The sequence below is a fragment of the Podarcis pityusensis genome (genome assembly GCF_964106645.2).
Source record: "Podarcis pityusensis genome assembly, chromosome: 9".
Taxonomy (NCBI): Eukaryota; Metazoa; Chordata; class Lepidosauria; order Squamata; family Lacertidae; genus Podarcis; species Podarcis pityusensis.
The window spans coordinates 63,594,378-63,612,176 of record NC_138034.1 but is presented as its reverse complement, the minus strand read 5'-3'; the positions used below and the strand labels follow the sequence as shown (position 1 = coordinate 63,612,176).

The 17,799-nt window shown below is 46.1% G+C and overlaps 1 protein-coding gene and 1 long non-coding RNA gene across 5 annotated transcripts in view; one reads left to right on the top strand and one right to left on the bottom strand.

The window, feature by feature from the left end:
• ARHGAP24 (Rho GTPase activating protein 24) overlaps positions 1-17,799 on the top strand; it is a 415,666-nt gene that overhangs the window by 60,812 nt on the left and 337,055 nt on the right. Inside the window, exon 1 of one of the 4 annotated variants that reach the window (XM_081020798.1) lies at positions 5,877-6,278. The exons of the other annotated variants lie outside the window; for them this stretch is intronic. The gene's annotated coding sequence lies outside the window, so the exon portion shown is untranslated. Of the gene's footprint in view, positions 1-5,876; positions 6,279-17,799 lie in introns of those variants that run through there. 4 annotated transcript variants of the gene reach the window in all.
• LOC308485483 overlaps positions 1-17,799 on the bottom strand; it is a 107,513-nt gene that overhangs the window by 74,419 nt on the left and 15,295 nt on the right. The window lies entirely within an intron of this gene.

Genomic DNA, 17,799 nt, shown 5'->3' with positions numbered 1-17,799 from the left:
TTGGACAGTGTTCTCGAAGCTACCAGCATGAGTTTGACCAAACTGCGGGAGGCAGTGGAAGGCAGGAGTGCCTGGCGTGCTCTGGTCCATGGGGTCATGAAGAGTCGGACACGACTAAACGACTAAACAACAACAACAACAAGTAATAAAAATCAGTGGTTAGCGGTGGCTAGAAGAAGAGGTGGAATAGCTGTTCTAGGCTGGAAGTGAAACATGCAAAAATCTGTGGCTGATGGAGACAGCTGTCCTTCTGGAAAGACCTCTTGCAGGGGCCAGTTTTCATGTTTAATGAGTAACAGACCAGGCTGCCCTATCATTTCCATCACTGATCGATTTCTTTTGGTATAGGGCGCATAATGGTACCATGCCAGGAGCCAAACAGGCGCCTTCAAGAGTTGTCAAACTAAACAAAGGCAGCAGTGTCTGTCCATACAGATGCACAGGATCACACCCTTATACATTATGCTGGGAGTGACACACGCTGCCCCAGAGCAATGCTTTCCAACCGCGCTGGGGCAGGGTGATGTTTAAATTGGCTCTGAGAAGGTTTTCTGAAGAAGACATAATGGAAATGGGCCTGCGTAAACAACTTTGCTAAATTGCTGCTACCATCTTGCCTCAGTTTTTTGTTAAGAGGATGTTATTCAGCACTAGCGCTGCTCAAAGCAGAAGCCTTACCGCTGAGCTATGGCACTTCCTCAAAGTGCTCTACATCACCCATCTTACCCGGCCATTGGCTAGTATTGGACTAGTACCTGGGAGACCAGGGTTCAAATTCCCACTTGGCCATGAAGCTGGGGGCGAGTCACTGCTGCTTAGCCTAGCTTACCTCACAGGGTTGTTATGGGGGTTAAAGGAGGCGGGAGTGAACTATGGAGAAAAGCTGGTATATAAATGCAATAAAATGAATATGTAAATGTGGTGGGCATCAGGCTGGAAAAGGCTTTTTAATATTTTTTTTTAAAATAATACTTTATTAGATTTTCTTCCAACCGTACAAAGTAAAAATCACCACAACGAAAACTTTAATAACAAACACACACACAACTATATGCCAAAACAATTTCAAATAGGAAAATAGGGATTCTCCGAATCCCATGACTTCCCTCCCCTGGTTCCTTCATTTTCCTTTTCAACTGCATATCATTACTATTCCAAAAAGAATTCATCCAATTTTTCCTATTACAGTGGTACCTCAGGTTACAGACACTTCAGGTTACAGACGCTTCAGGTTACAGACTCCGCTAAACCAGAAATAGTGCTTCAGGTTAAGAACTTTGCTTCAGGATGAGAACAGAAATCATGTGGCAGCGGCGCGGCAGCAGCAGCAGCGGGAGGTCCCATTAGCTAAAGTGGTACTTCAGGTTAAGAACAGTTTCAGGTTAAGAACGGACCTCCAGAATAAATTAAGTTCTTAACCCGAGTTACCACTGTATCTCTCTAAAATTACAAGTGTCCTTAAAATCCTGCCGATGTGTTAACTTGCTTACAACACTTTCGCATATATATAATAAACATTTCCCATTCTTTTCTGAATTTCTTGCCTTCTTGGTTTCTGAGCTTTCCAGTTAGTTTCTCCATTTCGGCGTATTCCATTAACTTGATTTGCCAGTCTTCTTTCATATAAGATGATGCCTACAAAACTGGCATGCTGTTCCCAAAGGGCTCCTTGCATTATCTCCACTTGCAACTGGAAGAGTCTATTTTATGTTGCCTTCTTTCCGCCCCCCCCCCCCCGCTTTTCTTCTTCATCTTTTTATCTAGTCAGTTTATGTGTTGCCCCTCATTTCTTTCTGTGTAATTGGAAATGCTCCCTGGGGTAGTCTAGCTTTTAAGCAGCAATTTCCTATCCCTTTTTAAACCAGCGGTGTTTTGTGTATTCGTGGGGCTTTCTTGCTCATGCAAAGATGCAAGAGAACAGCTGTGTGTGTGTGTGGGGGGGGGGGAACGACTTGTTTCAGGGTTGCCAATTGCCTCCCTCCATAACCTACAGGTTTTCCCCCAGTATGAGCACCTCATCAGAGAGCTGCCTTGCTCCTTGCTGCTGGAGGTCCTCCCAACCCACTTAAAGGCTTCTTTCTCTTACTTATGTCACTCTGGCAAGGCCTCCCTGGGAGATAGTGGCTGGCAGCAAACCAAGCCTCAGGCAAGCAGAGGTATCCTGCTGCGTTTCGCATCTAATTGCGCAAGTCCCCTCCCTTTTTAGCATGTTATAGACATTCTCCTACTGTTTGCTTTATTCCGTTCAGAGCCTCTGAGCTGCTGTCAAAGTTGTTAAACTATCGGCTGCGCTTAACCAAAGGGGAGCGTTCATGTTCGGCGGAGTGGTGTCAAAACCGTACCCTCTGCAGTGTTTACAAGTCAATCAGGGCAGCATGCAGAAGGTCCTAGGTTCAGGCGCGGAGCTCAGTGGTAGAGCATCTGCCCTTGTACACAGAATATCACAGTTCGATCCCTGGCACAAGAGATCCCTGGTGAGTTCTTGGTGAGCATCCTTCAGGCTGTTCCTCATTCTGCTCTGAGAGGTGACACCAGGGACCCTGGGGGACATGAGGTGCTAGAGCCAGTGTGGTGTAGTGGTTAAGAGCAGTGGACTTGTAATCTGGTGAACCGGGTTCGCTTCCCCGCTCCTCCACATGCAGCTGCTGGGTGACCTTGGGCTAGTCACACTTCTCTGAAGTCTCTCAGCCTCACTCACCTCACAGAGTGTTTGTTGTGGGGGAGGAAGGGAAAGGAGATTGTTAGCCGCTTTGAGACTCCTTAAGGGGAGTGAAAGGCGGGATATCAAATCCAAACTCCTACTCTTCTTCTTCTTCTTCTTCTTCTTCTTCTTCTTCTTCTTCTTCTTCTTCTACATGGGGAGGCTGACTCCACTTCTTGCTTAATGATTAGGCAAAAAATCCTGCTGTTGTAGTCAAGCATCAATCAATAACATAATGGCTGGCCAAGTTCAACATCTTGTTTTCATGGTGGCCAGCCATGTTGTTGTTGTTGTTGTTGTTGTTGTTGTTGTTGGAATTTATATACCACCCTATACCTGGAGGTCTCAGGGGGGTTCACATAAAGAGATCATAGTATATAAAATCAAAATAAAAACAATAACCCAATAATACCCCCCAAAAGAACCATTTTTTAAAAGGGTGTGAGGTGTCCATCAGGTCAACCAAAGCCCTGGTTAAAAAGGAACCTTTTTGCCTGGCGCCTAAAGGTGTATAATGAAGGTGCCAGGTAAACTCTCCTGGGGAGAGCATTCCACAGATGGGGAGCCACTGCAGAGAACCATATACTTGTGGGAGATCCACAAACAGGACCTGATGTTTAGAAGCATTACTGCTTCAAGATAGTCAGAAGGTTGACAGGTGTATCAATCTGTTTTTTTTTTTAAAGCTTATTGTTGATCTTAATTATTCTAGAAAGTTTTAAATGGTTTTCTTTAAAGCACTGATAATTTCATTGTTTTATTCTTTCTGTAAATCACTTTGCAGAATATATAAATACAGAACATATAAATACTGTCTATATATACAGACCCTGGCCTTCTTTTTAGGAACTTACAGGATGCCCCATTTTACCTTCACACCAACACCATGACATAATTCAAAATGAATAAGAACTTTCTGTTGGTAAAAGACTTTCAACGATAGAACAGACATCTTGGAAGGTGGCAGAATCATGGAAGGTTTTTAAGCAGAGGTAGGATGGCCATCTGTCATGGATGCTTTAGTTGAGATTCCTGCATTGTAGAGGGTTGGACAAGATGGCCCTTGTGGTCTTTCCATCTCTCCAGTTCTATGATTCTATAAATGCTAGATAAAACTGTGCATATTTCTCCAGCATCTTTTAGTGCTAAGCTCTCAGGGGAACTTGACTGGGCTTCACTGGAGCCTCCCAGCTTTTCCAAATGTGGTTCAGGGGCCTTGCATGGAAACTAGGGGTCTCCACTTGAGCAACAATGTCATAGCTCTGGGACATAAAGGTTCCTGGAGCCATGAAAGTAGATTGCACGGGCAGGAGTGGAGCGTGGAAGTTTTCCATCAGTATTTGGAGGAAATGGGCTGCTTTGAGGGGCAGGTAGGGCAGTAAAGAGGCAGTGTGGTGTAGTGATTAGAGAGCTAGTGTAGGACCTGGGAGGTGGGCATTTAAATCCCCACTCGGCCATGAAGCTTGCTGGGTGACTTTGGGCCAGAGGCAGCCTTTTAGTCTAACACACCTCACAGGGCTGTTGTGCAGAATTATATGACTATGGGGAGAGAACCATGCTCACCATAGCCAGACTATGGAACTCACTTCCCCAGGAGGCAGTAATGACAACCAACCTGGGTCACTTAAAAAAACACAAAGATTGGACAAATTCATGGGAGAGAGAGGCTACTAACCATGATGGCTATGCTATAATCTCCACAGTTGGAGGCAGCAGTGCTTACAAATTAAACATAAAGGTAAAGGGCCCTGGGACGTTTAGGTCCAGTCAAAGGTGACTATGGGGTTGCGGTGCTCATCTCGCTTTCAGGCCGAGGAAGCTGGTGTTTGTCCACAGACAGCTTTCTGGATCATATGGCCAGCATGACTAAACCACTTCTGGAACAATGGGACACTGTGATGGAAACCAGAGCTCATGGGAACACCGTTTACCTTCCCGCTGCAACAGTACCTATTTATCTACTTTCACTGGCGTGCTTTCAAACTTCTAGGTTGGCACAAGCTGGGACAGAACAACAGGAACTCACTCTGTCATGGGGATTCGAACCACCAACCTTCTGATTGGCAAGTCCAAGAGGCTCAGTGGTTTACACCATAGTGCCACGTGCCACCCATGCTTTACCTTGCTTACGAATACCAGTTTCTGGAAACCAGATACCAGGGGAGAGCATAGCTCTGGTGCTCATGTTCTGCTTTCTGGTTTCCCACAGGCACCTTGTTGGCCACTGTGAGAACAGGATGCTGGCCTTGGTGGGCCATTGGCCTGATCCAGCCAGTGCTGGATTAAACCCTGTGGATGTCCCTAGGCAGTCAAAATCTCGGGGCCCTTATGTGTGTACTCCAGTGGGATAACATTGAACCAAGCAAGCTTGGCTGTAATTTTCTTTCACAATTATTTTGATCTATTGTCGCAGGGCCCCTAAAAGGTGTGGGGCGCCTGGGCTGGTGACTACTGTGCCTATTTAGTAATCTGGCACTGGATCCAGCAGGCTCTGCTGATGTTCTTCCCACTTTGACCTCCATGGATGAAACAGACCCTCCAAGTGCCCCAATTTTCCAGGGACAATCCTAGATTTACTGAAGCCATCCCAATTTCTGATTTGATCCCGGAATGTCCCAGTTTTCCTTAGGACATCCCTATTTTCATTGGGGAAATGTTGGAGGGTATGGAGTTATGCGACCTGGCGAGCCAAGGAGATAACTATACAGCCTTTAGAAGACATCTGAAGGCAGCTCTGGATAGGGAAGTATTTTTTTTTAATGTTTTATGTTTTTATATATGTTGGCAGCCGCCCAGAGTGACTGGGGCTGGGTATAAATAATAAAATCATTATTATGGAATAGGATGTCCCTATTTTCATCGGAGAAACGTTGGAGGGTGTGCGGGAAAGGTGGGATCTGAATGCAAGGAAACAAGCTGTTAAGAGGAAGCTGCCCAGCAGCCGGAGGCGAGCTCCGTGGCGAAGGGATGGGGCCATTATTGGAGCTCGGCGCGCAGCTGAGGGCGCCGCGCTTCCCGGGGTTCCAGAGATACCGGAGGCGTGAGCTGTGCGGCTAAGAAGGGATCCTCGACGGGGCAGCCTGCGCGTCGAGAAGCTCGCCAGCTGCCGAGTGAAACCTGAAACCAACTCTCTCCCTCTCCGCGGAGGGCTGGCCCGGCGCGCTCCCCTGCCTCCTGTGCGCGCTGGGTGTTATTGGCACATTTTTGCGCACGGCTGCCCGTTCCAGATCCCAGGACTATTACTACTTCAACTTCTTCTTCTTCTTCCTCCTCTTGGGTCTCTTTTCAAGTGAGGGTCCTCGGATGGTTCGCAAGTGGTCTCGGCGCTGAACCAGGAGGCGGAGAAGAGGGAGAGCTTTGCGCAACGACAGTTGTCAGCTGAATTTAGCCTCCGATTTCCTTTTTGAAACTGCACGGAGTTAACAGAGAAGTTCACAGATTTGAATATCCGCTTGAGCTCGGGAAACGTCAGGGCTTTTCACTCGCTCACTCACTCTCCCCCATTTGGTTTATGGTGGCGCGTCTAGTTGGGAACTGTTGCTGTTGCTGCGGATCCGTCGCGGAGGCTGTGAACAGGGTAGGTGGCGTGGAAATAGCGTTGGTGAGAAAAGTGCAGCAAAGGGGGATGATCTTCTGACAGGTTCTTAGCACGGGCCAGGAAGCGGCAGCAACGACAGCAGCTGCCGGATAATGCCCCTTTTGTCTTGGAGAAGCAGCTTAAAGGATTCTACTGGGTGATGAGGAACTTAAGTACGACTGCACCTCGCCTCCCGGAGGTTAAAAATAGAATCCGCGTTTAAACTTTGGGGAGCGGGGAGAGCAATCTCTCTACAATCTTTTTGCGTCCTGATATTCCCACCTTAGCAAAGCTTGTTCTGATTTGAAAGGAGCCTCTGTAGCAAAAGGCTTTCCGACCCCACCAGGATCATTAGGTTAGACTTTCTAATAACCCCCTTTGACAGCAAATCGCAAAAGTCCCGATGAATCTTAAATCTACACACAACAGCATAAGAATTACAGCAAATTTTCTTGTTAGCTCTCCAGAATAACTGCAGTGCAACGCATTTGCTAAGAAAGAATGAATAAGTAGACTTTTCTGTGTAAGGTGATTATTCTGAGATGCAGTTAGATAGTAAAAAAGTATCTTCACTGCTGCTTCGAGTCAATGAAGAATGGTTCCTTGGTGATTTCTTATATCATTCTGGCTGCCTTGGGATATCCCAGCAGCAAAATCCTATGCATGTTTGCTCAGAGTAAAAGTCCCACGGTGTTCAGCGGGGCTCGCCCCACAAGAAAGTGTGCATAGGGTTGCAGTTTGCTTTGCTACGGTGTGGTATGGTTCTGCCTATATTTCTCTAGTCTCAAGGAGAAGCAGAAATGCAGACAGGGAGATTTCTTAAAAGAGGCTGCTCTCTCCAAGTTAATTTGAATCTTGTGATACTTACCGTACCACCGCAGAAAAATAAAGCACGTTGCCAGATACACTGAGCTCCCTCCCCCTAAGGCTTTTCAACCTGCTGGTGGTCATTTTCCTTTCTAAGACTTTCAGGAAATCCTCCTGAAGGGGAATGCTCATTTGCTTGTGCTTTAGTTTGGTTACATCTTTTAGAGATGCACCCAAAATGCTTCCATTGGATGCTTCCATATTGTCACGGCTACCATTCCCTTTAAGGCCATTATACTTGGCTTGTCCTATGCTTCAAGGACCACCTTGAAGGACCACAGTGCTCCAAGAACTGGCCCCTTGAGCATCAGCTCACAGGGACGTCTGGACATAGTTGCTATTGAGGTGCCGCAAGCTGATTTGCATAGGAAGATGTTTTATACTGGTCCATCAAGCTCAGTATTGTCTAGACTGACCAGCCGGCAGTGGCTCTCTTGCAGTTTGTGTTAGGGATCCTATCTGGGGATTCTAGGGTTGGAACCTGGAACATTAGGTTTGCAAAGTTAGATGCTCTGACACTGAGTAGCATTTGGGGAGGGGGATAAATTTTGCTTGCATTTTAATGAGAAAATACCCAACTTGCACTTTTTGAGCCAATGCACAAAGATTATGCAGCAGAATTCTCACTCCTGCAACTTTTGATCCGAAGTTCTTCAGCCAGAAATGTGTACAAAATATGCATATTTATTTATATTAAATTTCTATACCACACTATACCCATAGATCTCAGGATGGTTCACATTTGGGGTAAGGGTGTGTTAAATGTATATAGCAGTGAAGATACGATACAAAAATGCATTATGCTAGGGAACTGTTTGCAAAAAAAAAAAAAGGGGGGGGGGGAGGGAACCACAAGCAGGTCAGAGAAATTCACACTAAAATGCTGGTGAGTTTCCATGAGGATTAATAAATCAATCAATCAATCACAAAATTGCTATAGAAATGTGGGAAACTCCGCTTTAAGATTGGAAAAGAGAAAAGCTGCAGGAAACAGAAACTGACAAATTCATCTATTCCTCTTGCTGAGCTACAGAACTGGATTTGTTACAAAACAGTTTTCAGATCCCTGGCCAGGACACTCATGGTCCTTCGCTGAAAACAAAGCAAGGGCTGTTTCATACTTTAGGACAGATTGCTGGGTTTACACTCTTAAGGCAGTGGGTGGGGGACCTGTGTCCCTCCTGATGATGTTGGACTACAACTCCCATCAGCCCCAACCAGCATGGACAATGGCCAAGGATGATTGGAGTTGTAGTCCAACATCTGGAGGGACACAGTTTCCCCATCTAAGAGGAACGTAGAAAGTGTGACAGGAAGACATGAATGTGAGATCTGCAAAGGTTACAGTTTATTGAAATGCAAACAATTTATAATGAACTTAAACCAAGCAGGTGGGTCAACATTTTTAAAAGGGTAAAGAACAGATTTGAAAAAGAGATGATGGGGATGGGAAAGGAAGAAAGGTGTATCTCAACGTGTTGTCATTCATGAAATGAGCAATCTCTGGTGGTCTCTGGTGTGTCAAATTACAGTGGTGATTCCAAAATCCTGCACCCCTCGCCTCTCGCCTTCCAATGGATGTAATATTTGTGGCGTCCCAGAAGTTTTGCACCCAGTGCAATTGCACCTGTTGCATTCTCCTAGCTCCACTTTTCAGGGGGACTTTTCAGCATCTAGCCCCTGGTGGTGATTGGGCTTTACACTTTGTTCCCCACTGCCACACCAGTCCAGCTCACACACCCTACAGCTGCCATTTGCATCAATAGAAAGCCAAGTTTCTATTGACACGAGCCGGAGATTTCCTTACAATGCAAATGCCAGGTGCTGAAGGCCCAATTTGGATTGGGACCATAAGAAGGGACCCCACCGTCAGGCCTCACCATGACAGCTGCTTGCTGTATTTAAAAAATAATAATCCACACAATTGCTAATAGCACAAATGATGAGAGGCCTAAGAAGTCCTGGCAAGGTTGCTCCTTCTTCTGGGACAATCCCTAGCATGTAGCTTTCTCCTGAAAAACACCTGTAGCTGTAACTATGCAAAATATGCACCATTTCCAGGTTGTTGTTGTTTTTAAGCGGCGGTGGGCTGTTTAATGCAGCGCTGCTGTGGTGCAAAAATGAGCAAAAGGGGAAGTGGTTCATAGCAGGTGGCAGAGAGCGATTTGCATGCCATGCTGCCGGTGCCCTTCCTGTTCGACTGTTTGGAGATCATGGGAACTCTCACTTCACACATATCCTCCCCAGCCTAGGCTGACCATCTGGCCTTCTGAAGTACCCATTATCCCCCAGAGTTATTAATGAACTGGTATGCTCATTAATACTCCCTCGCTCTCTGTGACGTGAATGAGAAAGCACTGCTTGGGTGAATCTGTGCTACACCTGGCACCCCAAGATTGGCATTTCAATGCTCTTAAAACATTCTTTTGCATCTGAGCATGGATGCCCTTTAAATGTTCTTCTAGCCATGTCAGATCCGCAGCTCCCACATGGATGGGAAGAACAATTAAAGGACCCCTGTGCTGTACCAGCGTTTCAGATTAAGGGCTCCCCTCCCTCTTTCAATTTTTCTTTCAACCCCCCCTCCATATGTGAGGGTCTCTCTGTTCACTGCACGGCATTCCTGCCTGGTCTATTGCTGTGTGTTCCAATTAGAACAGGTGGCTGGTGCTCTGCTTTGCCATTGGAAACATGGAGGCATTTTAATAAAAATTTACATTACTTACAGTGGCTGCCCTTGGGAAGAGCAGGAGCTGGAAAAGACAACTGTGGAGCATCTGCCCGGCGATACTTAATTATCTGCAACCCCCCCCCCCAACTAAAATAAAACACTGTCTAATGGAGGCTCCAGCATCAAGCTCTTCCTGGTTGCCTGAGCGGCATTAATATGTGAGTGGGCATTTAACTAGAGGAGATGTCATCTTGTAGCGGTGTAACAAAGCTGCAGAGTTCTACTCCCTTGCTTGGCTTTCCAGGAAAGCCCAGGAAGGAAACTGTCAAGGATGTTAGAAATGTTCTATTCAAATTGATGTCTTCAGCTGCGGAGGTTTTCCAAAGTGCAGGCAGCAATTCTTCTGCTATGCAAGCCCCGTTGAAATGAGTGGGAGCTGGGCAAGAGGTGGGTGGTGCGTAGGAAGCCTCCTTCAACTGGGTCACACTCCACTGTGCTCCACATGTGCCCAAGTGTTGTCTTTTAATGAATGGAAGTGGCTCTCCAGAGTCCATCAGAACAGAGGAGGTTGACTTCATCAGACCATAAGTAGAGCCCGTTGGATGAGGTCAATGGCCCATCTAACTCAGGATCCTCTTCTCACTTAGAGGACACGGGTGGCGCTGTGGTCTAAACCACTGAGCCTCTTGGGCTTGCAGATCAGAAGGTCAGCAGTTCAAATCCCCGTGACGGGGTGAGCTCCTGTGGCTCTGTCCCAGTTCCTACCAACCTAGCAGTTCGAAAGCATGCCAGTGCAAGTAAATAAATAGGTACCACTATGGTGGGAAGGTAAACGCTGTTTCCATGTGCTCTGGTTTCCGTCATGGTGTCCTGTTGTTCCAGAAGTGGTTTAGTCATGCTGGCCACATGACATGGAAAGCTGTCTGTGGACAAACACCAGCTCCCTCGGCCTGAAAGCGAGATGAGCGCTGCAACCCCATAATTGCCTTTGACTGGACTTAATTGTCCAGGGGTCCTTTACCTGTTCTCACAGTGGCCAACCAGATGCCTGTGGGAAGAGCACTTTCCCCTCCTGCCATTTCCAGTAATGGCTATTCAGAAGCATTACTGACTGCAGAGGCAGAGCACAGCCATCATGTCTGGTAGCCATCGATAGCCTGTTCCTCCATGACTTGGTCCATTCCTCTTTCAAAATAATCCAACATGGTGGCCATCACTAACTCTTGTGGGACTGGGAGCAAGCAAGTTCCATAGCTTACATGCCGCATGAAAACTAAGTGTTATGTACTGAGCTGAATCCTAGAACAATAGGATCCAGAATGCAGCAGTCTGATTGGTCCACAGGAGCCACCCAATCCAGCTACAGGTGGAAGCAAATCAGCAGGAGCAGCCAATCAGGCTCCTGGATGAAGTGAAGTAGCAACCCGACTGGCCTGCAGAAGCAGCCAATCAGGCTTCTGGAGGAGGTGAATCCGCGACCTGATTGGCCTACAGGAGCAGCCCGGAATTAGCCAATCACATGGGGCCCATTGTGTAAATAATGTATATATAGCTAGATCATAGCTGTCAACGTTTCCCTTTTTTAAAGTGCCGAATAGGATTCCTCGCAAGAAAAGGGAAAAGTTGACAGCTATGCGCTAGATGTTTTGGGGAAAGTTTCATTCATTGCTACTATGAGCTGAATAAAGAGCATGAAATCCACACTCAACTCCAAGTATATTTCATGGACCAATTGGTCCCTCTAGCTCAGTATTATTTAGATGGCTGGGGATTTAACATGGGACCTCTTGCATGCAAAGCATCTTCCTTACAACTGAGCAGCATCCCTTCCCCACAGGGCTATTGCATTTTGTTTTCGGAATAACCCTGTGAGGTAGGCTGGGACAAGAGCATGCAAATGGGCCAAGGGCACCCAGTGAGCTTCAAGGCTGAGCAAGGGGTTTCAAGCCCAGGACTCGTCTGTCTAAATCCCCAAACCCGCCCACTTCATTGTAAAGTGGCTTTTATTTAGAGGTGATTCAGACAATTATTTTTGAATGGGTTAAAGACGACTTCCTGATTTGGCATGCTGGACCAGCCTTGTGTTTCTTTTCATGTTTGCTCATGTTGTGGCCAGAAAAGCAGGCCGATTTGGGATGTGAAAAGCATTGGCATAAACATCGAAGAAGTTTGCACAAAGCTGGTTCAATCCATCAAAATCAAATGCTGCAGGGAATGGGATCTACTTGTTCTGATTGATTGGCTCATCTGCCTTCTACATTCCAAGCTATGACCGGCATGCATTTTCTCATATGCACGGGGCTTTACAGTCCTGCCCGTGCAGCCATCTGTGTTCATCCGACCTCCATGTCTTGGCATACAACTTGTGTGCCCATAGCCCTCTTTGCAAGATCAGAGGCCTTGCATTTTGCAAGGCAGCTAGCCACACATTCTCAGTTTCCATGAATGAGTGGAGGTGGGCCAACAGCCATCAGCGCTCTTCCCTACTCATGGTAGAGATATGCAAATCCCACTCAGCTCAAGTGTAAATGGACCAGCAATTATGAGCAGCATGTGTGAAGGCTAAAAAAGAAAAGGGGGGGATTCCCCCCCAAGAATTCTAAACTGGCTCACAATTATTTAATATATATTTTTAAAAGTTTTTTTTATTCAAAATTAAAACAAGACATATCATCCTTGTTTCCCCCCCATTTTTCCTCCCTCCCACATAAAACCCACCCGCCTCCACCCCCAACTTCCCTCAGTTCCAGTCTTTGGTTTCTCTGAGACTGCTGTTTTCTGCATGTTACAATGTTGTAGAGATCCTCAAACTATTTAGCTGATTATTATCAATAAAAAGTTTGTGAATGTTTATTCAAAACCTGCCAAGGAGTCCAGTTCACTTTGTTGTATCTTCAGATACTTTGCAAAGGGTTCCCATTCATCCTTAAACTCACAGTTATCCTTGTCCCATAGCTTATATGTCAGTTTTGCCAGTTCTGCATAGTCTGTCAATTTTTCTTGCCATGATTCTTTAGTTGGGGTTTCTTCAGTCTTCCATCCTTGTGCTACCAGAACTCTACAATTATTTAATATTTTTGACTCATTCATATTATTGTACTACCACTTGGGAATTGTGTATGTGTGCAGAGGAGGATGTGCATTGTATAGGCAACTGTTTGGACACTTGGCTTTGCTGCTGTTTGCAAATGACCTCCTGAAATTCCCCACCCAAACTGTGACCAGAGCCTTGAAGTGGGGAGCAATTTCACCTAATCCTTCTACTGGGGGGATAAACTCTCCTATAGTTTCTTGGTGGGATGGGGCCACTCTCACCAATAGCTGTGGCAGAATAGCTTGTTACTGTTTCCCTAAGATGTGGGTTTTGGGTTTTTTGTGAGGGAAGGGGAGGATGCTGCCATTGTAACAGGTAGCAACATCAGCTATGAGGGCAGTCTGAGCAACCTTTTAACACTACGTTCCAGAGATGTTTCCGGGCCTCTGTGGGGAGAAAAGTTGGGGAGCCCACCGTGAAGAAGGGGCAGAGATAATTCTGCCAAATTGTCTTATCTTTCAAGTGGGTGAGCAAAAGAAAAATCTCGGCTATTTTCTAACAGAAAAAAAGCTTCCTGAGTTGCTGTTGTTGTTGTTTTGACTCCGTTCTACTTTGCTTTCTTCCATATATATTATGAAGCTTTGCACCATGACGGATCGATTTTTACATTTTTTTGGAGGGGGGCAGAATCCTAGGTTGGTTTACTCTTTGTTAGCTAAGTCTTTCCTCTTTAAATAGTGAGACTTGGAGGTTTATGCTATTTCTTTCTTTGTTTACTATGTTTGATTTATAGGGGGAAACAGAGTAAGCGGTGACATGACAGAAGTATATAGGCCTATGCCTAGAGGAAGTGGATCGAGAAACGTTTTTCTCCCGCTCTCAGAACACTAGAACACATGTCCATCCCATAAAAATGAATGTTGGAATATTGAGGGCAGATAAAAGAAAGTGCAGTGGTACCTCAGGTTACAGATGCTTCAGGTTACAGACTCCGCTAACCCAGAAATAATACCTCAGGTTAAGAACTTTGCTTCAGGATGAGAACAGAAATCGTGCGGCAGCAGCGGGAAGCTCCATTAGCTAAAGTGGTACCTCAGGTTAAGAACAGCTTCAGGTTAAGAACGGACCTCCAGAACGAATTAAGTTCTCAACCTGAGGTTCCTCATACAATGTATGGTTAACCAGTGGAACTCGCTCCCCCAGGAAGCAGTGACAGTTACCAACATGGACAGTTGTAAAAGAGGGTTGGATAAATTCACGGTGATCAATGGCTACCAGCCATGATGGTTGCGCTCTGCCTCCTTGGTTAGAGACAGCAACACTTCTGAATACCAGTTACTGGAAACTGCAGGAAGGGGCGAGTGCCCTTGTGCTTAGGTCCTGTTTGCATGGATCTTACTGTATTGCAAGAATTCAATGCCACTAAGGAACAAGGAAGATGTTTTTCTTGCAAGCTCATAGACAGTTCCTTCTGCAATTCAGCAAGCTGTTGGATGACCCCTCTGTGTATGACGGTAAACAGCCTTCGGAACAGCTGACCAACTGTGTCGATGGTGGCAAGCCAAATGGCGCTGATCTGCTATTGAAAAAATGCATGAAAACAAACATTCGTTCTTGCCATGGGCTGCTCTCAACCTTCCAAAAAGACTAGACTAACCATGATGTGATACCAGGACTCTGTGAGCAGAGCTGTAATATTCTGGCACCCCTTTCTCTGCTTGTTGTTAATAACAAGCACCAATGAGCTCCTGTCTGGAGTAGTAACTGTATGGAAGAATGGTCATTAGTTTTGCTTCTGGTGGAGAAAGGCAAGAAACTTTCGAGAGACGTTTTGCTGAACACTTAATTATTTTGAAACACCCCTCAAAATGGCTCACGGCTGTTTGGCCTGAACAGGAACCTTCAGATTCACCTCTGGTTCTGCTTTAGGCAGAAATCAGCAGCCATTTTAGTTTCAGGTACAAAAATGTGTTAAAGATAAACATATTTTTGTGCATGTCCCCCAAATCAGTCAGACACCAGATAGTGTGCTTCATTATTCTTTTTCTTTGGCGAAATAGCTCTCTTCTGCTTTCAGTTCTGCATTGACTATGATCAGGCACTAACATAAATTGCCGTTGAGCCTCCTGCAAGCTCTTGAGGCCTCACACATGGAAAGAAGCTTTTAAGACCTGCACTTGGGACCATGTAAACTGCATTCTGGTTTAACTAGTGCTTATAAGGGCATCACCCGCATTACTAGTTTCCCACTGAAGCATTGTTTGCCTTGCCTTGCTGTAAGGGACTCAGATGCATTGCTTGACTCTATACAGGATTGAGTTCATCTCCTAGGTGACTCAGTGTGAGAGAGACTATTGGGAACCTGGGTGTTAGCATCCTTTGTCTGGGAGAGAGGGGACATGGTGTATTTGCAATCCTCCAGGTGGAGATAATAATAATAATAATAATTTATTTGTACCCTGCCCATCTGGCTGGGTTTCCCCAGCCACTCTGTGCGGCTTCCAACAAAGATTAAAAATACATTAAAATGTCACACATTAAAAACTTCCCTGAAGAGGGTTGCCTTCAGATGTCTTCTAAATGTCAGGTAGTTGTTTATCTCTTTGACATCTGATGGGAGGGCGTTCCACAGGGCGGGCGCCACTACTGAGAAGGCCCTCTGCCTGGTTCCCTGTAGCTTTGCTTCTCGCAGTGAGGGAACCGCCAGAAGGCCCTTGGTGCTGGACCTCAGTGTCCGGGCAGAACGATGGGGGTGGAGATGCTGCCTGGACACAGAATTGACCTGTGCCTCCATGGACAGCTGTGAGTCCAAAATGACTCCCAGGCTACGCACCTGGTCCTTCAGGGGCACAGTTACCCCATTCAGGACCAGGGAATCCTCCACACCAGCCCGCCCCCTGTCCCCCAAGAACAGTACTTCTGTCTTGTCAGGATTCAACCTCAATCCATTAGCTGCCAGATGGGGTGGAATGCCTGTGAAAGCAGGTCAGCTGGAAATGAATGGTTGCTATGTGCCCTTTTGGTGCCTACTGTCCTATAGCAGGTCTTTGGTTGGGTTCCTTGCTTGGCTGAGCACCTGTGACCCCCGGCGTGTGCCTGAGGAAAATAAATATGGAAGGAGCCATAGCAGGATGGTCTATCTCAGCAAATGAGAAGAGGGCAGACATGGCTGGAGGAGGGAACTTTGGAGGGCAAGGTTGCAGGTGTCTGCCACCTGTGCCCTTCACCCAGCTTCCACCCATCACCAGCAAATTCAAACTGACTAATCCTAGAATTGTAAAGTTGGGAGGGACCACGAGGGTCATCTAGTCCAACCCCCCTGTAATGCAGCAATATTTTTGGCCAATGTGGGTCTTGAACCCACAGCCCTGAGATTAAGCGTCTCATGCTCTACCAGCTGAGCTACGTGCGAACCCAGCAGCTCAAGAAAAATATCTAAGAAGTATTGCATCCCAAAGGCTGGAGCTCCTGAGCCCCTGTTCCTTCTAGCAGCTGATTTCTTTGTCTTTCTTTGAGTGTGCTAGAATTAAGGTTTTGTCTCCTTTTCCGGGAATTAGATCAAAACTGTATCTTGCACGCATGAAGGACCACTGGGTTATTAATTGAAAAATGGATGGTTGCTTGCTTCCTTCCTCAGCCTCACTTTATTTTACTTTTTTTGAGTATAAGAAGGTTTCGACCCTGAAAAGACAATTCTTGCTGGCAGCTGGCAATATTTGCACAGCTGCTGCCCACAGGTCCTCCTTAACTTCTTCCTCCTCCTTCAGTATCCAGGCATAGGTCGAGATCCAGGTCTTGAAGAAAGAGGGAGTGCTTTGCTTTCTTTCAGGACCTGACAGGATAAGAGTCAGAAGAATCTTTAAGCTTCTGCTAAAGTTAGGCAGCAGCGAAGTCCGTGCCCAGAGTGCACATTCCTGTTTAGGCTTGTATCATTTCTGTTTGGACTTCCATTATTTTGCTCTGGGATGAGTGAGAAACGTGAAGGAAATAATGAAATGAGTCATTCTAGTTTTAAGGTGCGGAGGGAAGGATGACTATGTACAACACTGGATACTTGTGCCTGTTTATTTAGCATAAGATATATCCTATTTAATTCTTCATTTCTTTAATTAGATTTGTTAAACCATCCTTCATTGTATTGATCCCAGGGTAGATTACAAGATAAAGGTAACATGGGTGGCACTGTGGTCTAAACCACTGAGCCTCTTGGGCTTGCTGATCAGAAGGTTGGCGGTTCGAATCTGCTCTATGGGGTGAGCTACCGTTGCTCTGTTCCAGCTCCTGCCAACCTAGCAGTTTGAAAGCACACCAGTACAAGTTGATAAATAGGCACCACTGCAGCGGGAAGGTAAATGCCATTTCCGTGCACTATGCTTTCCATCACGCTGTTCCATTGCACCAGAAGTGGTTTAGTCATGTACTTCCCATTTACTTCTGCAGGTGGTGGAATAAGAAAGAATTAATGGCCTGCCCTGATGATCTCAGTGTACAGGCAGATTGATGGAGAGGCAAGCATTCTTTCAGAGAGTTGTTTGGAGTTTTATATGTCAATGTAAAAACCTTGGATTGGGCTTGGGAAAGCACGGGCAACCAGTATAAGCTCTTACTTGTACCAGGCAGCAATCCAACACCTGCGCAGCCTCAACAGATTCAGCTGATAATAGTTCTCAGAGAACTCTAGGTCGATGGAGGGTCTCTTAAACAGAAGACACAGTACTGCCTCCTTAAGACTGCTGGAACCATGTCTGTCAACAACAATGCATTAACCCATCCAGTTACTCTCCCCATCTCCAGCAAGTTCTAATCAACCAGGATGGGCAAAGGTCAAGAGGACATGTGCTTGTCCAGACATTTCCAAGCATCTTGCCCATATCATCAGGCCACAACAATTTAAGCTGACCCCATATAGTCTGGACACGACTCCTGACACCATACCATCAAATGTACAA